A 24,839-nucleotide genomic window follows, 5' to 3' on the forward strand; every position below is an offset into this window, starting at 1 on the left:
CCATAAGTATAGTTTATTGAGTTTTGAAAAATATAAAGCCATGTACTTAAGATATAGCTCAAAAAATTCTCTTGTGCTTTGAAATCAGTTCCCTCTACCAACCTGCAGCCCCTGGCAACTACTTGTCTGATCTCTGTCTTTATAATTTTGTCTTCTTCAGATTGTCATATAAATGTCACCATAGAGCATGTAGCCTTTTGTATCTGGCTTCTGTCAGTGCAGTGCTTTTGAGATTCTTCCTGCTGTTGCATGCACGTATACATTATTCCTTTTTATTACCAAGTAGTATTCCATTATATCTGTGTACTACAATTTGTTTACTGATTCACCAGCTGATGGACTTTTGGGGTTGTTTACAGTTTGGGGTGATAAACATTTGCATGCGGGTTTTTGTAGCTATATGTTATCATTTCTCTTGGGTAAATATCTAGGGGTGGAACGGCTGGGTTGTATGGCAAGTGTAATAAAGTGTCTAACTCCATTTTTGATGTTTGACCACAGATGGGGCTTTGAAGCCCCATCCTTCTCCCTTTCTATCTTTTCCACATCTGGGCAAGCCATAAAGAAGCCTGTGTGCTTCCTCCCTTAGTGCCAATGGAGAAATTCAAACTATTCTGTAACCCTCACCTTGGTCTTAACCACAATAAAAAACAAAGTCATCACTCCTTCCTTTGTTCAAGTCATTTTGAACTGGCTTGGGTGCTTCCCTTGCTCTCCCCAGAAAGCCTCATTATGTGAGTAATAAACTTTTTCATATTCTCTTGATGCATATGTGGCATCAATTGTCTTGATATCTGAACCAGTTTTGGGAAGGGGGGATTGATCCTGCCTTCAGCAAGACTACCACAAAATAACGAGCATGGGTTTAACTTTATACGAAAATGTCAGCTCTCTTCTAAAATAGCTGTACCATTTGTATTTCTACCAGCAACATATGAGGGTTCTAGTTGCTCTGCAGCTCTGCATCGTCACTAACACTTAGCATTTTTAGCCTTTATCATTTTAATCATTCTAGTAGATATGGGTTTTTAATTTGCATTTTCCTAATAAATAATGATGTTGAATAGTTACCCCCATGTACTTATTTGTAATCATTTGCAATTAGTATATCTTCTTTGGTGCAATGTCTATTCAAACCATTTGGCTATTTTCAACTGGATTGTTTCTTATCTTATTATTGAATTTTAAGAGATTTTGCATATATATTCTAAGTCCTTTATAAGATATATTTTGCAAATATTTATTCCCATCTGTGTTTTTTTCCATTTTCTTACTGTCTTGCAAAGAACAGAAATTGTTAATTTTGTCAGTTTACCAATATTTTGCTTTATAGTTTATGCTTTTAGTGTCATATCCAAGAAATATTTACCTGATCCAGGCTTACAAAGATTTCTTCCTTTGGTTTTTCACAGAACTTTTAGAATTTTTAGCTACTTTTATATGGTTCAAGATAATTGAATAAAGGTTCAGATTCTGTTTGATATTGTTTCAGTTTTACATATGGATGTCCAATTGTCCAGTATTTGTTGAAAAAAGTGTCCATTGCTTCTGAATTACCTTGACAACTTTGTTGAAAATCAACTGGGCACAAACGTGTGGGTCTATTTCTGGACTCTCTGTTCTTCTCCATTGATACTATCCTTATGTCAATACTGTACTGTCTTGATATTGCAGTTTTATATAAATCTTGAAATCAGAATGAATTCTCTATATTTAGATTTCTTTTTTTTTTTTTTTTTTTTTTTGCGGTTCGCAGGCCTCTTACTGTTGTGGCCTCCCCCAGTTGCGGAGCACAGGCTCTGGACACGCAGGCTCAGCGGCCACGGCTCACGGGCCTAGCTGCTCCGCGGCATGTGGGATCTTCCTGGACTGGGGCACGAACCCCTCCAGGATACCTCATTCCGATGAATATTCCCTGGGGCCTGAGGTTCTCTGTTTGTCCAATGGTTCGGACTTGGAGATCCCACTGCAGGAGCTCTGGCCCAACCCCCGGCTTGTGAACCAAGATCCTGCAAGCCATGTGGGGCAGCAAGAAAAAAGGAGCTGAACAATAACACAGAGTAAAAAATAAAATTAGATTAGAAAAGTAACAGATATGTTAGAAAGAATTAAAAAAATCAAAACATAGATGAAACAACAACTGGAAGGTAAAACAGAATCACAATAGTAAAATAGAGGAGAACAAGGAAAAAAAAAAAGCCAGAAAAGACCTTGGCTGTGGGAGGTGGGGGTTAGGCAGGGGTGAGGTTTAGGTGGTGGGTGGGGCCTATTCTTAGGACCCACAGTGTGGGAAAAGGTCCTGGGGGTGGTGGCGGGCCAGAGGGGGTCCTTAGGCTTAACGCAGCAGGAGGGACCCAGGTGTGCCTCTGCTCTTGGAGGTTGGAGGATCAGGTCCAGGACCCCAGCAGACTCACTGGGCCCATGTGGGTGGGGGAAATGCTAAGCGTGTTCCCCCCTGATCCTCCAATCCCGGAGGGCCCCTCCCCTTTGGCCTCTCTTCTTCTTCTCTCCCTTCCCTCCCTCTTAAGCCCCTAGGACCCCTGCTGCTGGAGGGGGCCTCTGGAGGGCAGAGGACGAGGCCCAGGACCCCAGCAGGCTTCTTGGGGCCGAGTGGGTGGGGGAAATGCCCACCACGCTTCCCCTGGTCCTCTGGTCCTGGAGGATTCCCCCGACCATCTGCCTCTCCTTGTCTTCCCCCCTTCTCCTTCCCTCCCAGCCCCTAAGATCCAGGATGGTGGTAGGGGCCCCAGAGAATGGAGGAACAGGCCTGGGAGCCCAGCAGGCTTCCTAGGCCCGACTGGGTAGGGGAGACACTAGGCACACTCCTGCATGATCCCCCGATCCCCCAAGGGTCCCTCCAGGTGTGGGGACCCCTCCCCACTCCCAGCCATCCCTCAGGTGTGCCGGTTATGTCCAGCTTCCACTTCTCCTCCCCGCTTACTCCCTGCCTCGTCCTACCGGTCACTCGGGGATTCCTTCCATCTCCTTGGGAGTCGAGGTCCCCCACCAGCATCTGGCAGGCACCCTAGTTGTGGGGAGATGCGAACTCTGCATCCTCCTCCACTGCCATCTTCAATGTTAATTTCCTGGTATTAGTGACTGTACTGTGATTATGTATGACAACTGTTTTAAGATATGCACATTGAAATATTTAGACATGAATACAATACCATCTTCAGTTTACCCTTAAGTAGTTTTAATATATATACATATTAAGAGTTGGAGTGATAAAGCAAATATGGTAAAATATTACCATTTAGAAAATCTGGATGAAGGGTACATGAAAATTCTAATTCTAGGAACTATTCTTACAACCTTTCCATAAGCTTGAATTTATATCAAAAATGAACAAACATAGAAATCTTGTTTTTCTGTCTAAAAGAATCTAGAAAATGCCTCTCTATGTGTGTAAGTAGATAACAAACAAAATACTCATGTTTTCTAATGCATACTTATAAAATGATAAAATTAATATATTGTCAATATCCAATTAATACAAAGTAGCAACTTAAAAAGTAAACTCATTATAAAAGAATATTCATGTTATGTCTTTGCCACTTTTAATGGCATCATTAAGGCAGGACTTTATTTATTGCTTAATATATTTTCTGTCCTCTTGACTCAACACATTTATTGTTTCATTTTATTCCACACTTCTCAGTGATAGGTATTGACATTGGGTCAAAATCTATGGGTTTTTCTTTGAAAACGCTGGACTGTATTTTGAAAAATATATCAATTTTAGCACCAAGGAGGCAAATAGATTGCTTAGTTGTTAAATAATCTTAATGAGATGTCAACAGCAGAAAAATATTCTCAATCCTCAGCAAGGTCTTCAGGTAATGAAACATTGATTTTTCTTTAAACCTCTAAAGCCATTTTGTTTACTGTACAGGAAATAAATGAAAAATAGTTATTTGTTTCCATGGGCAAAATCCATTTTCAGATAATTTAATAATTAAAATTATTTATAATTTCTCTACCTTCATTAGCTATTTGTTTCATTTACACTGTTGCTTTTTTGAGTAAACATCCTGAATTCACTTTTGAAGCAAGTCTCAGGCCAAAACTGACCTGAATTAAATCATTAGAGCGATTATACTTGTGGGGAAGCATCCGTATTTTAGTTAGAAAATGCTTTATGAAATCAGTAAACATGATGTAAGAATCTATTGTCCTAACTTATTTATTTCTATTCTTTCATTTATTTAAATATTAGTACAATTGAAAGTACTTTGCCATTTGGGTCAAAGGTTTATAGTATTCATGAGAATTATGCAGAATCCAAGTTCTCTGTATATCCAACTTGAATTCTTTAGTTCTAAGCATTAAAACAAAACACAAATTTAAAAATCTATTATTTAATAAGTTGGAAAAAGAGTAGTTGTCTATTGACTACAAAATCATGTTAAATAAGAATTAAACACTCTATTCTGGGGAAGTAGCAATGTGATTCTAAGTGAGAGGTGCAGATTATCTAAAGTGGGGTATTTTCAGAATGGCAAGGAAGCTCTAGTTTCCAGATATGGAAACATTTCCAGAGTATCCGAACTTTGGAAACTACTACTTCAGAAAAGTTGGGGAGCCATGTTTTTCTCAGCAAACACCACAACTGTGGACCATTTTCATCTATTATGGTTTCCAAATGGAAGCATTTTCCGATGATAAGCATGATAACTTAAGACAGAGTGCTTTTTGGCCTTGTTTTGGACTCCAGGAGAAGTCCAAATATGGTATTTTCAGCTAGTTTTGTTCCTGGTTTTGACACTGAAAACCCAATGGATCAGTTAACTATTGAATAAGAAGCTACTTCAAAATTCAGTGGCTTGTAAACAAGAATAATTTATTAGCAAGCCCTTCTCATAGCAATGGAAGAGATACAAAAGAGCAACAGTAATTCTGCATTTCTACTCAGATCATGTTGAGCAACATAAGTCACATGATCAAGTCCAAGGCCAAGGGACAGAATTGCAAAATCACAAGACTGAAAGTATGAATACTGGGAGGGGTGAAGAATTGGGGCCAATAATGCAACCTATACTAACATGCAAAAATATCTGATATATTGTTTTAGAAACAGCTCCTATTCCACATATTATTTCATGTCAGTGTTTTTGGATGATGAAAATAGTGTAGGCTCACCAAGTTACAAATATATCACCTTAGGAGGAGGGCTAGCCTTTATAGCAATTACGAATGTCTTTTTTAGAACAATGGGGCATCAGACTATTAATATTTGGCCAAATTTTAGGAGAGATTCAGTTTTAATACTCTTCAGAAGAAAAAATCTTATAATCCCTTTGGGGCAAAGAATATCTAGAAGTAATGAATCGGCAGGAAAACAATCAGTTCTGTATTACAGAAGTGGTAGGAAACATGAGCTTCTAAGGAAGAACTCACACAGCCTGGTTCTGATGATAAAAATTGTCCTCCCTCTGTTATGGTGAGAGAAAGGAACAGTCACTCCAAGTAAAACAGAAAGACAGTGACAAAGTGACATAACTTCGGAGGGCAGTAATTCTGATGGTTTGCTGTAAGTGGAGAAATAATAAAATGTGTCTTTCAAGATTTAGAGATGATTTTCAGATTTAAACATATTGCAAAATATTTGTTTAAGAGTTGTGAGCATTCCCTTTTCTGTTTGATAAAATGTTGTAAGTGCCTGAGACGGTTTTGCATTTTTAACAAATACTTCTAAATTATTTTTATTGCAGATAGTTTTATGTTTCAGATGTCTGAATATGCACTGAATGCTTATGAGCTTGTTATAAAGACCTGAAGAGAGAGGGTTTACAGTGACAACACATAAAGAATCTTAACCAAGGTGCTAATATAATGCAATGACAAACAGCATCCATTTCCAGCAGTTGTGCCGTCGTGATAGTGTGAGTTCACAGCACCTGACTGGTAACCGCTAACATGTTGTCTGTCAAATCTGAGTCACAGTTACAATTATTCAGAAGACATTGATTTTTCTCATGCTGACAGAAGTATTTATCACTTTTCACTCAGGATAAGTCTGATTTAAGCACATATATTATACTCTGATGGTACTGGAAATCAAGATCCCCGGAATCTGGGATCTAGTCTTTACTCTTCCAACTTCTACATATGTGACCTGTGGCAAGTGCAGTTTTCAGTTCCTCATCCATTTAAGGAGAAGGTGGGAAAAGATAGATTCTTAGATTACTTCCAGCTTGAATATTCACTAACGCTCTGTGCTGGCTCAGTGTTCACGGGGCATTTCCCTCTGACCAACCCAGGAGGTCTTTCATAGATCCCACTTCTGCCTCAAGTAATAGGTAAACCATGATAAAACTATGATCCATAAATGGGTTATACTGTCATGGAAATCCCGTAAAACCAATGCTTCAAATATTTGAAAGGCATGAAATATATTTCTGTTTATGAGAAAAATACAAGGGAATTTTCTTATGATCTTTGAACTAGAGTTTAATAAATGTGAAACACCCTCTTCAGTGACTGATCACAAAGGGAAAGGTAGAAGAGTAACTGAATTTGAAGATTAACTGAATCATTTCTCTTTTTATTTTGGTGGATGAGAAAGGTATCAGCTGCGTATTAGGACTCTGCTAAAACAGAGAAGAGTATCGTTTGTGTAACTGGTGTTTAGGGCAGGCGCATGTGAGTATGCACGTTGTATGCCAGACAATCCAGAGGATGCAGTTCCCTCAGCCCCTGACATGAATGCCCTTACAGAGTTGTGCAGTGCAGAGCCTGTTTGAACTGACTGTGGAGCCCTGCAGCATAATAGCTTAAAATGGCATTTCTGTGTTTGTGACCTCACAAGCATCTATTGGGGTAGGACGGAAGCAGAGCTGGCTTCATGGGCCTGTGAAGTGCAGTTGCAGAGGGTCCCGGGCTTACAAAGGCCCATGTCTGGTCTACTGTTCTGCTATCACCATGTCATTATCTTGAAATTCTTAATAATTTTTAAACAAGAGGCCCCATCTTTTCATTTTTCACTCGGTACCAAAAGTTATGTAGCTGGTCCTGGATGGATGGTCCTGGGAGTGGTTTAAGACCGTAATAGCAGGAATGTAAAGAGGAAGAAATAGTTGCTTGTCAACTTCTGACATCCAAAAGAGAATTTTTACAGCAAGGCAATTGGCTTGAAAGCCAGGATTTGTGAAGACAGTAAACCAATTTTCTACTTTCTTTATTATATCAAAGGATTCAGATTATACAATTTCTCCATAAATATAGAGGAAATGATCTTTTCACATATGAGCAAATGTGTATTGTCAACATTTGCAACTCTTTTATTTGGCAGTGTAATCAGTAAGCTACCTGGACTAGAGAATACCTTGTGTTTGCCTTTGGCATAAATCTACACAGACTGATGTTCTGCCACCTGGCTTAGTTAAATTAATCCATAGATGTCAAGCCAAGTAGAAAATTTTCCTATATTTCTTCATATTCAAAAAACATAAGTAACTATGTGTGTTTTACATGAGTGTACAAAGAAACTAAAATCCATTTCCATGGTTGGCTTGAACATTTTCCTTGAATATTGTTATTTTTTTGACCTGAAATAACCTAAAAGTGAGGACACTTAAGTTGATCATAGTGAGTTGTATATTGTATATTAACATGGCCAGTTCAAATAGTCATAATCCAAAATGGATTTTAAAGCTGGAATTATTCACTTTACTTACATTAATCATTAAACTCACAAGAAATGTGAATACTAAGAAATTTAGGAAATGACCAATAGTAGTCTTATTTCTTAAAAGGAGTTAGCTGTGATTACAACATTTGAATCTTTCCAGTTGGTAACTGAGTAGTCTGTCTCCCATATTTGGAGCTAGGGAGAGAGCAAAGGAGGAAGGGAGGGAGGGAGGGAAGGAGGGAGAGAGAGAGAGAATGGTGATTAAAAGCTCAAGCAAGTTATTGGCCCTAAACCTGTTGGTGACATGCCAGCCCTTGTGAGCTAGTTGAAGATTCTCAACCTCTGCAGTATTGACATACTGACATTTGGACTGGATAGTTATTTGGGGGGGGGGGGCAGTGTCCTCTGCATTGTAGGATGTTTGGCAGCATCCTTGTCTCTACCCACTAGATGCCAGTGGTGTACCTCCTCTTCAGTTGTGATAACCAGAAATGTCTCCAGATATTGCCAAATCACCTTCAGTTAAGAACCACTGGCGTAGATTGAACTAAGGATATCCTGAGGCGGCCGCTTCTCCTTAACTTACATCCAAAAGCAGGACAAGTGGTCCTCTTGGTTCCTTTTTCATAGGCTGATACCTTGATATTGTATTTGAATGTTGAAGAGATAACCCAAAGAAAAGTGAATATATTCCCATACAACTTAGAACAGCTAAACTAGACTGCCTGTTCCCGGGCCTTCCCTGAATATGTGTGTGTGTGTGGTTGTTGCGGGGAGGGCGGGCAATAAGAAATTATTCCAAGCTGGAGGTAGCCCCAGTCCACCCATTCCTACCTTACTGACATGGGAACAAGTAATACAGTAAATGACCATGATCTCAAAGAGGACTGGTCCACAGATGCACTGAGTTAACACCACAGCAACATGTTTTCAGCTCCCTTAGTGATTTTAAAAAAGGTCCATCCCCTAGTGTGTTGGTCCTGCCTACATCGCCGTCCTTTCTTTTTTTTTTTTTTTTACATCTTTATTGGAGTATAATTGCTTTACAATGGTGTGTTAGTTTGTGCTTTATAACAAAGTGAATCGGTTATATATACACATATGTTCCCATATCTCTTCCCTCTTGCATCTCCCTCCCTCCCACCCTCCCTATCCCACCCCTCCAGGCGGTCACAAAGCACCGAGCTGATCTCCCTGTGCTATGCGGCTGCTTCCCACTAGCTATCTATTTTACGTTTGGTAGTGTATATATGTCCATGCCACTCTCTCGCTTTGTCACAGCTTACCCTTCCCCCTCCCCGTATCCTCAAGTCCATTCTCTAGTAGGCCTGTGTCTTTATTCCTGTCTTACCCCTAGGTTCTTCATGACATTATTTTTTCTTAAATTCCATATATATGTGTTAGCATATGGTATTTGTCTTTCTCTTTCTGACTTACTTCACCTGTATGACAGTCTCGTCCTTTCTTTGTAGAAAGCTTGGTTCAGAATGTTTGGAAGGATTTGAGTACTCCCTAGACTTCAGGGTACCTGAGAACTTGAAGATACAGTCCCCCCAAAAGTGATTTTTTTCCCCTAAGATCAAGAACAGCCACAATCAACACTAACTGTGCCTAGTTACCTGGAAATTTTGATGTACTTGCCCCACTTTCATTCATTCCAGGCCTTCAATAATTAGTTCGCCTTTAGATGAGTAGCAGATCATCAAGTTTTAGGGCTTATCATTATTTACTGTTGGTTCTGTGCTTCTCTGACATTTGGAAAATATACTGACCAGCTCATTTAAAAAAATCTTTCTGGCCCATAAAGAGAAGAAAGGAGGTGTAGTAGAGATCCTTTGAAGCTTTAGCAGAAGGAGTTGTTCCATAAAAATAACATTTTTCTGTGATTTAATCTGTGAGTGGGAAACAGTTGTATACTATTTCTGTTATGGGGGCAGAGTATGTATCTTAAATTACCTAAGTATTTGCTGTGAAGTATTTGAATAGCTGCTTCCATCCTACAGAGAAAAATACTTTCAAAATAGATAATGCAGGGGAATACAACACAATTACTCAAATACTCCAGAGTCAGACAAAGGCATGCTATATAATGTGTCTTGTTCCTAAGTTTTTGTTCCTTCTCATTTTACTTATTTTCTTTGTAGGATAGATTATATTAAAATAAGGTTTTACTACATATCTAGAGACTTGGCTAACATTTTTGTTTCAAAACATAGAATAAGTTTCCTTGTGTGTGAAAAGTACCTCTTTACATATAAGGAAAATGCAAACAGGGAAGTGGAAAGATTTGCCTAAGTTTGCAAAGTGAGCTTGGGCGCTCTATGGCAGGCTGACTGTGCACATTAATGCCCATTCTCTGTGTTCAGTGTCACCACTTTGGCCCATGCCTTTCTGGGAGCAGCGTGAGAGGAGGCTGTGTCACACTTCTGTCACTCCCTGATTGGTACATTGAAGTATCCCTTATATTTTACACTCTGTATTTGACCACTGCCTACAGTTAGGGTCACAGAACTGAAATATCAGGAAGCTGAGAGACTAAAAGTAACTAAACTTGATGGAAAGATAACAACATTTTCATTTTGATAAGAAATGAAAACTATCACCCATAAATGCTTTTACTTAGTATCTTTAGGCTATGTTCAAAAAAAGAAAGAAAGGATCATTGTAAATTAGAAGTCCACAGTTCCTTTCCCTATTCTGGCATTAGTAACCTATGTGGTCTTAGTAAATCATTTGTTCTGGACTTAATCTCCATTCTGCAGTCTTGTTTCCTCTGGAAAAAATCCTAAAACATCATGATCACCATCAGAATGCCCATGACTAATAATCTGTAGTGCTTGTGAGACTGTGGGAAAAGAGAGATTCTCATTCACTCTTGGTTGGACTATAAACAACCTTCTTAGAAAGTTATCTGGCAGAGCTAATTAAAATGTAAAATATATATGCCTCCCTAACCAGCAATTCCACTTCCATCTACTCATTTACTAGATATAAAAATATTTAAGTATTTAAAGACATATGCATGAGAAATTTATCACATGAGTTTTGGCAACAAAGAACCGGAGACAATCTGAAGAGTCATCGGTAACAGGATAATTGAACAAATTGGGTAATTCATATTCTGATATACTACACACCTTTTAAAAAGGACAGAGACCTATATGAATTGACTTGGAAAGCTATCCGTGACGCATTTATAAAGTAAAAAAGCAATTTACAAAATGCAGTATACTGTTATCCCATTTGATATTAAATCCTTATATTTACATATGTATATTTTACGCTTGTGATAAGCAAAGGAAAATATGGATGAATACATCCAAATTGGCAGTAGATAAATCAAAGAAAGATAGAGAATTACTGCCTTCCTCAAGATGTATCTCTGTCCTGTTTGCATATGTACAAGAAGCATATTACTTTTAGTGAACAATATTTTTCCAACATTTTATTGTGAAAAGTCTCAAACATACAGCAAAGCTGAAATAATTTTACAGTATGAAGCCATATATATGCCACTTGGATTCTACCCCATTAACATTTTACTTCACTTGCTTTATCATGTATCTATCCATCTGTCTATTTTTCTATCCATTCCTCATTCCACTGTATTCTTTTTGATGCATTTCAAAGTAAATTTCACACCTCAGTCCAGTTTCTCCTAAATACTCCACCTTTCATAATAAATGACATTTTGATTGAAATTTAAATATAATACATTTTAAAGAAAGAGCTCTGGTTGTGGCTTCACTCACTAGGCATCTTGTATTACTTCTCCCTGCCCCCAACATAACAGATCTTCCGAGGTCTATAAAATGTAGGGCAGTTGGGTATTAAGGTTTGAGGGTCGGATCTTAGAAATATTAGTGAAATTAATACTCTTTCCTACACTCTTTGGGGATCCATAGACTGACATATCTCTTAGTAAATGCTTTTTGGAATTCAGTGTAAATTGTCTGTACCTTCATGAAAATGTGAGCCAGAGATCTCTAAGGAGATTTCAGGCTTCTGGAGACATAAAAGGTATATTGCTCAGAGCTCAGTTGTCAAGAATAGAATCCACTCTACCTAAGCATGCAGGGAGTTATTACATGGTATTATGTGACTTACAGAATCACTGGGAGGGCTGAAGAAAAACCATGTTGAGATTCAGGAAACACTTCCAAATCCACACAGTGGAATTGGGCCAGGGGAGGTGCTGCCTCCACCATAATCAGAAGAATTATTACAGAATCAGAAATATGTCATCATGGCTGCCTGTTCCAGAATGATACCTCAGCCTTTGCCAAGAATCTGCCAAAGGAGGAAACTACCTGTAGAATCAGGAAGTGACTGCTGTAGTTGTCCATTCCAGAACCAGGGCGCCTTTGCCATGATCTACACAAGCAACACGGAAGCTCCTCACTTTGCTTCTCTCCTGAAATGAATCAGTATCCAAACTCTAAGATAATACCTGGAATCTCAGCATAAGGGAATCTAGGAAATGTTTCATGAAAAGCACTGTTAGTTGACTGAAATAATCAATTTTCTCCTTCTTGAGTACATGGCTACATTCTGTTTTCCAATCTCCCCTGAAGTTATATGTGGTTGTATGTCAAAGTTCTTGCCTAGAAGATGCAAGTAGAAGTAATATATGCCTTAAGACAATAGTCATACCTTATCCACATTTTTTTCTCCTTATTGTTGGCTGGAATCTGACCCAGGATCAACCATGTGGATGACAGTAAAGCCAGAGGGTGTAGAGCTGTATTGCTACCCTGGATTTGGGGATGACTTTGTGGAGCAAAGTCCATTTAACCATTTTGGATGATTCTATGAGTGAGGGGGAAAAAAAGAAACTTGAATCTTCTTTAAGTCACTGGATTATTGCTTGATCTTTTGGTTATAACAGGCTCGCCCTACCCTAAGTAATGCATGTGGATTTTAGCTTTTCAGCCTCTGTACCTAGAAATGTTGTTTGGGTTTAGAAGAGCAAGCCAATCCATTGTACCCTCCGAAACAGGGGTCCTCTCCTCTCCCTTCAAAACACACTCTTTCTCTCCTTTTCTCTCCCTCATGTCTCTCATCTCACACAACCAAACACGCACACACAAACAGAGTCTGTCTTATTCATTGTTGAATTGTCAGTGCCTAACATAAGACCTAGTGTGTCATAGACGGTTAACAAATATTTGGTTAATGAATAAATAAATGAAGACATCTTCACATTTGAGGAGTATTATGAGGACAGCTTATAATTTTGTCTTTGACATATTTCATTGGAAGGTGTGGTTTGAAACCTTGGAAAGGATTTCAACATCTTGTGATGGGGTTAAGGGCATTCTGTTAGCAGAGAAGTATGCTTGAAGTACGGCAGCATAATAGGGGTGAACATAGTGAGCTTACTGTTATATATGGTGAGAAGGCTGAAGAGAAGGGGTTTGGTTTGAGATTGGATTCAGATTGGGCAAATTCTTAAATGCTATACTAGGGCATTAGCAATTCTGTAAGCCAAGAAAACATCAAAGGTTTTTTTGTTTCTGGTTTTGATTTTTGCTCTCGCGTTGTACTGACATGCTTGGATCTGCCTTTTAGAGAATGAAGTGCTGGCAGTGTGGAGGAGAAGACTGGAGGTGAGAGAGCCTGGGAGCAGAGAGGTCAGGTAAGGGGCTATTTGAATTGCCCAGGAAAGAACCTTGGATATTTAAATTTGGCAGAGCTAAGGGATACATTTGAGAGATATTTTGGAGATAAAATTAATAGAACTGGGTGACTTATTGGATGATAAGTAGAGAGAATTTCTAGTTTGTAGATTGAGTTGATAGTGCTATTAACTTAAGACAAGAAGTGCAAACAAGGAAGTAAATTGTGTTTGGGGGGGGATGAAGTAATAAAATTTGTCTTTCAGACTATTGCATTACCTTTTAGGAAATGGAAATATTAAGTAGCTAGATGGAAACATGGGTCTGGAATTCAAGAAACAGATTAAGACACTGGTGACTTGGAAGTCATGAGCAATCTATTAGTATGTCTCAGGAGGTGATCTATGAATATTTGCATCCAAGATACTTGCTTCGAGATGCTTGTAAAAATGAAGATTCTTGGGCCTCATTGCAGATATAGTCAATCAGATTGCCTGGAGGATGCGGCCCAGGAATCTGATTTTCTAAAAATTTTCTTGGGTTATTTTAATGCATTAAAATTTTTGAGAACCAAGGATAAAGGTGATAACCAAAGCCTAATGGTAGATAAGATTATCTGGGAGAAAGTATCAAGTAAGGAGAGATTATGGACAAATGCACAAGGATATGGACAAGAATGGTATTGGACTGCAGAAACTGCAGAGTTTAAAAACTGTTTAAAGAGGAGAAAAAAGAAGAGATTCTTAAGAGTAGAGAAGTAGCAGTAGGAAGAGAAAAGTTTTAGGGAGGCGATGTGGTGAGGGCTCCAGAGAGAGAAACATCATGTTCTGTAAAGCGATCACCTAGAATGAGACAGAGAAAAGGATACTGGCTTCCTCAGTTTGTTGGCCATCACTGACCCCTGAGGTAGCAGTTTCAGTGAACTGAAGGGAGTGAAATAACATGATGTCACTAAAGCATTAAAGGAACTCAGGATTCAGAGATAGACTGTTTTGAGACTATTTTCCTTTTATAAGGGAACAATATATATTTGTTTATACCTCAATGTAATTTCTATTTCAAACTCTCATTCTTCTTTGGAAGAGAAAATATGGTGTTAGTTGGGGACTTTCCCCTGTACCTGTTTCTCGTAGAATGTGCAGCTTACCACTCTGTGCTCAGGTGGGTCCAGGCAGATCATTGCTGAGATGTCTCTTGGCCCATCTTCAAGGCTCCTTCCAACCTGACAGCTTTCTCTCTCCTCATGAGTCATATTCGACTGGGGGTGCCTGTGGGACAGGTGTGGCCTGGTGTGTAGAATTTCACCAAGCGGACACTTCGTCTTGGAGTACACCCTCTTTCCGGGGTTTACTGTTGAACATTACATACCCATCCTGGAGATCTGTTGTGCACCAAGGCTATCGTGTGACCCCTCTCAGACACCAGTCCCAGGGTGCCTGCTTCTCCCCTTGAAACCCTGTTCCTCCTCCCCAGATGCCATTCTTTTTTTAATTTATTTTTGGCTGGTTGGGTCTTTGTTACTGCACGTGGGCTTTCTCTAGTTGCGGCGAGCAGGGGCTACTCTTCATTGCGGTGCATGGGATTCTCATCGCGGTAGCTTCTCTCGTTGCAGAGCAGGGGCTCTAGACGCGCAGGCTTCAGTAGTTGTGGCTCGCAGGCTCTAGAGCGCAGGCTCAGTAGTTGTGGCGCATGGGCTTAGTTGCATCACTGCATGTGGGATCTTCCTGGACCAGGTATTGAACCCGTGTCCCCTGCATTGGCAGGCGGATTCTTAACCACTGCACCACCAGGGAAACCCCCAGATGCCATTCTAAATGTGTTGCACATACTATACACACACTATTCACTTAATCCTCAAAGTAATATCACAAGATCGTTACTATTATTGGTAACTTACCTTTAGCAAGAGTCACAGCTTGAGCCTAACCTCGATTTGAGGATTGTGTGTGTGAGTGCACCTGGAAAATGAGGAGGTGAGAGAGGCCTACGTAGCTGGGGAAGGCCCAGTGTGAGGAGGGAAGCTCTTTCAAAGAGAAGAAAGTCCAAACATGATGTGTGGAGAGTATACAGGAATGATTCCAAGGGTGACTAGGTGTCAGATGCTCCTTGGCTTAACTCCCGTGCAGTCCTGCCAAGTCCTAGGGTGAGGGGTGTAACAACAGAGCTTATGTAAATTAAAAGAGTCATTTCTCTAAACTCCCCCATGGGACATTGACATGCAAATTGTCAATTACATTGGGAACTGCTGGTGCCTGTAGGAGAAGCAGTAGTACAGGCGGTAGCAGATTGTCTATGGTGATGGCAATGATGCTAAAGACAGAGGCATCTTTTTTGTTAGTATATTCTGTCTGGCTTTGATAATCAGCAACCTTGCTACAGATACGGATACTCTTAAGCCTTGGGCAATCGCAACCTTACAGCCTCTGGAAGGCAACAGTGGACAACATTGGCATAGATGCCACTTTCAGCATCCACAGAAGACACGGGTACCCCTCCAGTGGGCAAGAGGAGGAAGGGAGAAACATGGTTGTATGCCATGTGACACACAGGAGGACTAGGTCTTGGAGCACTGAGCAAATAGAAGGAGGATTTGGGAGGTATTCGATAGGGGATAAATCTCCCACCAGGCAGGTCAGGATGTAGTCATAAGGCTACTACTTCTATCAGTTATTAATTAGTCTTTTTTTTTTTTTACTTATCTGGGGTATAGTGAACAAAATAGATGAAATTGATGAGAAAACCAAGGTTCAGCGAATTAAGAAAACTTGTGCAAAACTCTATACACAGCTAATGAGTTGTAGGATCATTTGTCCACTCATGCTGCCATCTTCCTATTTGGGGCAAAAGAGAAGATGCCAGGGGAGAAAAAAAAGATTGTAATTATCTAACAGTAATCGATGGCAGGGTCTTGGATAAATTGGGAGAGGATAAGATTAAGAGGGTAGCTGGAGGAATTAATTAAAGACATTTAGAAAATGGAATATAAGAAACTCAAGCAGAAGTATTTCAGACAAAAGATTATAAACATATGGGATTAGATAAGAAAGCTAGCTGAATTTTCAGCATACAAAGTAATTAAAGAAAGACATCTGGAACAGGAGAGAAATAAGAGAAGTATAGGAAATAAAAGGTAGGTTTGTGATAAACTAGAGTATGCTGGTAAGGCCAGATGTGTTTTTTTTTTTCTCCTTTGCTTGACATATATTATGTCTTTCTTAACCACAGTCCCAAATATTGCACATTTCAACATGTTATACTTGTTCCTGGAAATATCTAGGAACTATATAAATATATCTGCCAAGCAAATGATTCAAAGATCCACATGATCTGTTTCTCACGGCTAACTTAGCCTGTATCTAGCTTCCCACAAAAGTCTAGAACGTATATTTGTGATTATTTTGGCCACAAAAATGGCTATTTAATATGGTTTTCTATAGCAATAGGAAGCAATATCCACTAAAGTACCCCTACAAATGTCTTTCATCATGGTCTTCTGCTCATGTTAAGACATGAAGCAAGGCAATTTTGATGATGAGGGGTAGAGGTGCATTATCCTTTTATTTCTGACTGCACTGGAGGTTAATCACATCTGTGTGAATGTCGAGAATATCTCATTATACATGGATTCTTCTCATTTGTGTTTGAAGTGTAACTTCAGCTTATGGAATATCTTTGGTCATTGCCTAAACTATGTGGAGGTGTAGATGGCTGCTGATGTGATGTGACGGGGGGAGCCACCAAAGAAAGGCCTGCTCACCCCCAGATATTTTTTGCTCTGACTGGCTGGATATGGGAATCACTGAGTGCTGTCATTTTCCGAAAGGACAAGAGACTCAGTGACTGAATAGACTTTATGATGAAATATATCCGTTTTGCCTTGTTTAAGAATGTATTGTTTACACACAGGGAATTGGGGATACCAAATCCTTAGATGGGAACATGGTGCAGCTAAATTGTCTCTGGCACAAAAAAGAGAGCAATGATGCAGAATCATTCTGGCCAGAGAAACAGCCTCACAACAAAAGGATCTGTGGGGCTGGGCTCTGTCATTTTCAAGGTTTACTGGTAAAGTATGTGTGGTACAGCTGGTTATGACTCTGAGCAAGCTGTTGTCCTTGGATCGGTTTTTCAGGAAAAAAAGATTTACTCAAAGCATCCTTTAATGTGGAGAGATACATTGTTTACTCTTTAACCTCTGAAAGGTTAGATATCTTGACAGATCTGAGAGGATTTCGCATTCACATTATTATAGTCATTGATTTATTCAATAAGTATTTATTGAACAATTACTAAGTACCAGACTCTATACTAGGTAGTGGAAACGTAAGAACAAATAAGGGAACATTCCAGTCTTTGAACATCTCAGAGTTTAATGAGAAAAGGAGGACAGTGCAAAAACCCCAAAAATATTGAAAGAAAATGAAATAATAAAGTCTTATCAGCAATTGCATAGACCAGCTATACAAAGTATTAGGATAAAAGGTAACTAATCATTCCTAGAAGGAATCAGGAAAGATTCAAAGAAATTATGTTTGAGTTGAGTGAGTTTAATTTTTCAAAGGAGCAGAGAAGTTAAGAGTATTCTAGCATAGGGAGAAATTGCTCATTAAGATAGTAGTACTGCTATGGAGTGAATGTTTGTATCACCCCCAAATTCATATGTTGAAACCTAATCCCCAGGGTGATGCTATTTGAAGGGAAAGTCTTTGGGAGGTAATTAGGCCATCAAGGTGGAGCCTTCATGATGAGATTATTGCCTTTATGAGAAAAGATGCAAGGGAGCTTTCTCTCTGTCTCTATCTTTCTCCCCTCTCTGCCATGTGAAGACACAACAAGATGACCAACTACAAAGCAGGAAGTGCCCTCACCATACACCAGATCTGCGAGGATCTTGATCTTACACTTCCTAGCCTCCAGAGCCATGAGAAATAAATGTCTGTTGTTTAAGCCACCTAGTCTATGATATCTTATTATAGCAACCCAAGCAGACTAAGTACTCACTAACTCATCAGAATAGATGTTGTAAATCATAGTGGTTAGTTGTCACTAAGCAAAGACTGAGAGATGGTAACACTCAACAGATAAATTTCACTGGGCTGGAACATGAAGAATTTTCTAGGGAAAATGGTCCAGCATTAATGGAAGTTCCACACATTATGAAAGCACTGGGAAGCCTGATGGGTGAGCAGCTGTCATGGAAGAAAGGATGCCAATAGAAAGGCAAAGACCAATAAAAATAAATTTTGCCTACTTAATAATTTTTCTTAGGCTTAGTCCTAATCAGTTTCATCCCACCAGAGCCCATGTATCCAAATCAAGATGACATTAAAAATATGGAAAAATCAAAATCAATACCCATGGCTCTAATAAAGAGCTGAACTCAGCGTGTACCATAGAGGCATCAAGATCTAACTCCAAGCCTTTTAAATTCTGTAAAGTGATGAGCTTTGAAAGCATGCTGTGCCTGCTCCAGAATGTCACTTAACTGTTGTGAAAGTCACAGCATATTCCTGTCACTCCCAGTTTGCATAGTTTAGGAAACCAAATACATACATATATATATATATTAACATCTTTATTGGAGTATAATTGCTTTACAGTGCTGTGTTAGTTTCTGCCGTATAACAAAGTGAATCAGCTATATGTATACATATATCCCCATATCCCCTCCGTCTTGCATCTCCCTCCCACCATCCCTATCCCACCCCTCTAGGTGGTCACAAAGCACCGAGCTGATCTCCCTCTGCTATATGGCTTCTTCCCACTAGCTATCTATTTTACATTCGGTAGTGTATATATGTACATGTTACTCTCTCACTTCATCCCAGCTTACCCTTCCCCCTCCCCGTGACCTGGAGTCCATTCTCTACTCTATGTCTTTATTCCTGTCCTGCCACTAGGTCCATCAGAACCTTTTTTTTTTTTTTTTTTAGATTCCATATATATGTGTTAGCATACGGGATTTGTTTTTCTCTTTCTGACTTACCTCACTCTGTATGACAGACTCTAGGTCCATCCACCTCACTACAAATAACTCAATTTCGTTTCTTTTTATGGCTGAGTAATATTCCATTGTATATATGTGCCACATCTTCTTTATCCATTCATCTGTTGATGGACACTTAGGTTGCTTCCTTGTCCTGGCTATTGTAAATAGAGCTACAATGAACATTGTGGTACATGACTCTTTTTGAATTATGGTTCTCTCAGGGTATATGCCCAGTAGTGGGATTGCTGGGTCATATTATTTTTAGTTTCTTAAGACCCTCCATATGGTTCTCCATAGCGGCTGTATCAGTTTACATTCCTACCAACAGTGCAAGAGGGTTCCCTTTTCTCCACACCCTCTCCAGCATTTACTGTTTGTAGATTTTTTGATGATGGCCAATCTGACCGGTGTGAGATGATACCTCATTGTGGTTTTGATTTGCATTCCTCTAATGATTAGTGATGTTGAGCATCCTTTCATGTGTTCGTTGGAAATCTGTATATCTTCTTTGGAGAAATGCCTATTTAGATCTTCTGCCCATTTTTGGATTGGGTTTTTTGCTTTTTTGTTATTGAGTTGCATGCATTGATACTATAATTTGGAGATTAATCCTTTGTCATTGCTTTGTTTGCAAATATTTTCTCCCATTCTGAGTGTTGTCTTTTCATCTTGTTTATGCTTTCCTTTGTTGTACAAAAGCTTTTAAGTTTCATTAGGTCCCATTTGTTTATTTTTATTTCCATTTCTCTAGGAGGTGGGTCAAAAAGGATCTTGCTGTGATTTATGTCATAGAGTATTCTGCCTATGTTTTTCTCTAAGAGTTTACAGTGTCTGGCCATATATTTAGGTCTTTAATCTATTTTGAGTTTATTTTTGTGTATGGTGTTAGGGAGTGTTCTAATTTCATTTGTTTACATGTAGCTGTCCAGTTTTCCCAGCACCACTTATTGAAGAGGCTGTCTTTTCTCCATTGTATATTCTTGCCTCCTTTATCAAAGATAAGGTGACCATATGTGTGTGGGTTTATCTCTGGGCTTTCTATCCTGTTCCATTGATCCATATTTCTGTTTTTGTGCCAGTACCATACTGTCTTGATTACTGTAGCTTTGTAGTATAGCCTGAAGTCAGGGAGGCTGATTTCTCCAGTTCTGTTTTTCTTCCTCAAGATGGCTTTGATATTCAGGGTATTTTGTGTTTCCATACAGATTGTAAAATTTTTTGTTCTAGTTCTGTAAAAAATACCATGGGTAGTTTGATAGGGATTGCATTGAATCTGTAGATTGCTTTGGGTAGTATAATCATTTTCACAATGTTGATTCTTCCAGTCCAAAAACATGGTGTATCTCTCCATCTGTTTATATCATCTTTGATTTCTTTCATCAGTGCTTTATAGTTTTTTAAGTACAGGTTTTTTGCCAACTTAGGTAGGTTTATTCCTACGTATTTTATTCTTTTTCTTGCAGTGGTAAATGGGAGTGTTTCCTTAATTTCTCTTTCAGATTTTTTGTTATTAGTGTATAGGCATGCAAGGGATATCTGTGCATTAATTTTGTACCCTGCTACTTTACCAAATTCATTGATTAGCTCTAGTAGTTTTCTGGTAGCATCTTTAGGATTCTCTATGTATAGTATCATGTCATCTGCAAACAGTGACAAGTTTTACTTCTTTTCCAATTTGTGTTCCTTTTATTTCTTTTTCTTCTCTGATTGCTCTGGCTAAAACTTCCAAAACTATGTTGAATAATAGTGGTGAGAGTGAACAACCTTGTCTTGTTTCTGATCTTAGAGAAAATGTTTTCAGTTTTTCACCATTGAGAACAATGTTGGCTGTGGGTTTGTCATATATGGCCTTTATTATGTTGAGGTAGGTTCCCTCTGTGCCTACTTTCTGGAGAGTTTTTATCATAAATAGGTGTTGAATTTTGTCAAAAGCTTTTCTGCATCTATTGAGATGATCATATGTTTTTTTCCTTCAATTTGTTAATATGATGTATCACATTGATTGATTTGCATATTTTGAAGAATCCTTGAATTCCTGGGATAAACCCCACTTGATCATGGTGTATGATCCTTTTAATGTGCTGTTGGATTCTGTTTGCTAGTATTTTGTTGAGGATATTTCCATCTATGTTCATCAGTGATATTGGCTGGTGGTTTCCTTTTTTTTTTTTTTTTGCAGTACGTGGGCCTCTCACTGTTGTGGCCTCTCCCGTTGTGGAGCACAGCCTCCAGATGCGCAGGCTCAGTGGCCATGGCTCCCGGGCCCAGCCACTCCGCAGCACGTGTGATCTTCCCGGACTGGGGCATGAACCCGTGTCCCCTGCATCGGCAGGTGGACTCTCATCCACTGTGCCACCAGGGAAGCCCTAGTTTCCTTTTTTTGTGACTTCTTTGTCTGCTTTTGGTATCAGGGTGATGGTGGCCTCTTAAATTGAGTTTTAGAGTGTTCCTCCCTGTGCTGTATTTTGTAAGAGTTTTGATAGACTTTACCTGTGAAGTCATCTGGTCCTGGGCTTTTGTTTGTTGGCAGATTTTAAATCACAGTTTCAATTTCAGTGCTTGTGATTAGTCTGTTTATATTTTCTATTTCTTCCTGGATCAGTCTCAGAAGGTTGTGCTTTTCTAAGAATTTGTCAATTTCTTCCAGGTTGTCCATTTTATTGGCATATAGTTGCTTGTAGTAATCTCTCATGATTCCTTGTATTTCTGCAGTGTCAGCTGTAATTTCTCCTTTTTCATTTCTAATTCTGTTGATTTAAGTCTTCTCCCTTTTTTTCTTATGAGTCTGGCTAATGGTTTATCAATTTTTTTTATTTTCTCAAAGAACCAGCTTTTAGTTTTACTGATCTTTGCAATTGTTTCCTTCATTTCTTTTTCATTTATTTCTGATCTGATTTTTATGATTTCTTTCCTTCTGCTAACTTTGGGTTTTTTTTGTTTTCTTTCTCTAATTGCCTTAGGTATAAGGTTAGGTTTTTTACTTGAGATTTTTCTTGTTTCTTGAGGTAGGATTGATTTTATTGCTATAAATTTCCCTCTTAGAACTGCTCTTGCTGCATCCCATAGGTTTTGGGTCATCGTGTTTTTATTGTCATTTGTTTCTAGGTATTTTTTGATTTCCTCTTTGATTTCTACAGTGATATCTTGGTTAGTTAATAGTGTATTGTTTAGCCTCCGTGTGTTTGTATTTTTTACAGATTTTTTCCTGTAATTGATATCTAGTCTCATGGCATTGTTGTTGGACAAGATACTTGATATGATTTCAATTTTCTTAAGTATACCAAGACTTGATTTGTGACCCAAGATATGATCTATCCTGGAGAGTGTTCCATGAGCACTTGAGAAGAAAGTGTTTTCTATTGTTTTTGGATGGAATGTCCTATAAATATCAATTAAGTCCGTCTTGTTTAATGTATCATTTAAAGCTTGTGTTTCCTTATTTATTTTCATTTTGGATGATCTGTCCATTGGTGAAAGTGGGGTATTAAAGTCCCCTACTATTTTTGTGTTACTGTCAATTTCCCCTTTTATGGCTGTTAGTATTTGCCTTATGTATTGAAGTGCTCCTATGTTGGGTGCATAAATATTTATAATTGTTATATCTTCTTCTTTGTTTGATCCCTTGATTATTATGTAGTGTCCTTCTTTGTCTCTTGTAATAGTCTTTATTTTAAAGTCTCTTTTGTCTGATATGAGAATTGCTACTCCAGCTTACTTTAGATTTCCATTTGCACGGAATATCTTTTTCTATCCCCTCATTTTCAGTCTGTATGTGTCCCTAGGTCTAAAGTGGGTTTCTTGTAGACAGCATATATACAGGTCTTGTTTTTGTATCCATTCTGCCAGTCTGTGCCTTTTGGTTGGACCATTTAATCCATTTATATTTAAAGTAGTTATCGATATGTATATTCCTATTACTATTTTCTTAATTGTTATGGATTTGTTATTGTAGGTTTTTTCCTTCTCTTGTGTTTCCTGCCTATAGAAGTTCCTTTAGCATTTGTTGTAAACCCAGTTTGGTGGTGCTGAATTCTCTTAACTTTTGCTTGTCTGTAAAGGTTTTAATTTCTCCGTCGAATGTGAATGAGATTCTTGATGGGTAGAGTAATCTTGGTTGTACTTTTTTCCCTTTCTTCACTTTCAATATGTCCTGCCACTCCCTTCTGGCTTGCAGAGTTTCTGCTGAAAGATCAGCTGTTAACCTTGTGGGGATTCCCTTATATGTTATTTGTTTTCTTTCGCTTGCTTCTTTTAATATTTTTTCTTTGCATTTAATTTTTGATAGTTTGATTAATATGTGTCTTTGCATGTTTCTCTTTGGATTTATCCTGCATTGGACTCTCTGTGTTTCCCTGACTTGATTGACTCTTTCCTATCCCATGTTAGGGAAGTTTTCAACTATAATCTCTTCAAATATTTTCTCAGACCCTTTCTTTTTCTCTTCTTTTTCTGGGATGCCTATAATTTGAATGTTGGTGTGTTTAATGTTGTCCCTGTGGTCTCTGAAGCTGTCCTCAATTCATTTCATTCTTTTTCCTTTATTCTGCTCTGCGGTAGTTATTTCCACTATTTTATCTCCCAGGTCACTTATCTGTTCTTCTGCCTCAGTTATTCTGCTATTGATTCCTTCTAGAGAATTTTTAATTTCATTTATTGTGTTGTTCATCATTGTTTGTTTGCTCTTTAGTTCTTGTTAACGTTCCTTGTATTTTCTCCATTCTATTTCCAAGATTTTGAACCATCTTTATCATTACTCTGAATTCTTTTTCAGGTAGAGTGCCTGTTTACTCTTCATTTGTTTGGTCTGGTGGGTTTTTGCCTTGCTCCTTCATTTGCTGCATATTTCTCTGTCTTTTCATTTTGTTTAACTTACTCTGTTTGGGGTCTCCTTTTCACAGGCTGTAGGTTCGTAGATCCTGTTGTTTTTGGTGTCTGCCCCCAGTGGGTGAGGTTGGTTCAGTGACTTGTGTAGGCTTCCTGGCGGAGGGGATTGGTGCCTGTATTCTGGTGAGTGGGTCTGGATCTTGTCTTTTGTTGGGCAGGGCCGCATTGTGTGGTGTGTTTTGGCGTGTCTGTGAGCTTACCATGTTTCTAGGCAACCTCTCTGCTAATGGGTGGGGTTTTGTTCCTGTCTTGCTAGTGTTTGGCATGGGGTGTACAGCACTGGAGTTTGCTGGACATTGGGTGGAGCTGGGTTGTAGCATTGAGACAGAGGTCTCTGGGAGAGGTCTCGCTGATTGATGTTACATTGGGGCCGGGAGGTCTCTGGTGGTCCAGTGTCCTGAACTCGGCTCTCCCACCTCATAGACTCAGGCGTGACACCAGGCCGGAGCACCAAGACCCTGTCAGCCACATGGCTTCTATGCTGACAGAGTCCTCTGGGAGCCTGGCACTGTTCTGGCTGGTGAGACCTGAGTAAACTCAGTAAGGTCGCCACCCACAGCCGTTCCGTGGTAACATTTCCTCTGTCTATATATATTTTAAAATTTTTCGTTTCCTTGTATCTGCCTTCTAGATGTAAAAGGTCCCGATTAGGTCATAGAGGTCTTGTTTTAGAAAAGCAGCCACTGACTATGAACAGGCTCTCAGAGAAAGTCTA

At 39.0% G+C, this 24,839-nt stretch overlaps 1 long non-coding RNA gene across 1 annotated transcript; it reads left to right on the plus strand.

Annotated features, from left to right (window-relative positions):
• The first annotated feature begins 12,934 nt into the window (after positions 1–12,934).
• On the plus strand, positions 12,935–18,202 carry LOC113625028 (uncharacterized). The gene is made up of 2 exons (XR_003434545.1): positions 12,935–13,271; positions 18,078–18,202. It is a non-coding gene; the product is annotated as an uncharacterized LOC113625028 (long non-coding RNA).
• The last annotated feature ends 6,637 nt before the right edge of the window (positions 18,203–24,839 follow it).

Source organism: Aethalodelphis obliquidens, unplaced genomic scaffold (assembly GCF_003676395.1).
Source record: "Aethalodelphis obliquidens isolate GAN/ISIS:26980383/991018 unplaced genomic scaffold, ASM367639v1 scaffold2, whole genome shotgun sequence".
Taxonomy (NCBI): Eukaryota; Metazoa; Chordata; class Mammalia; order Artiodactyla; family Delphinidae; genus Aethalodelphis; species Aethalodelphis obliquidens.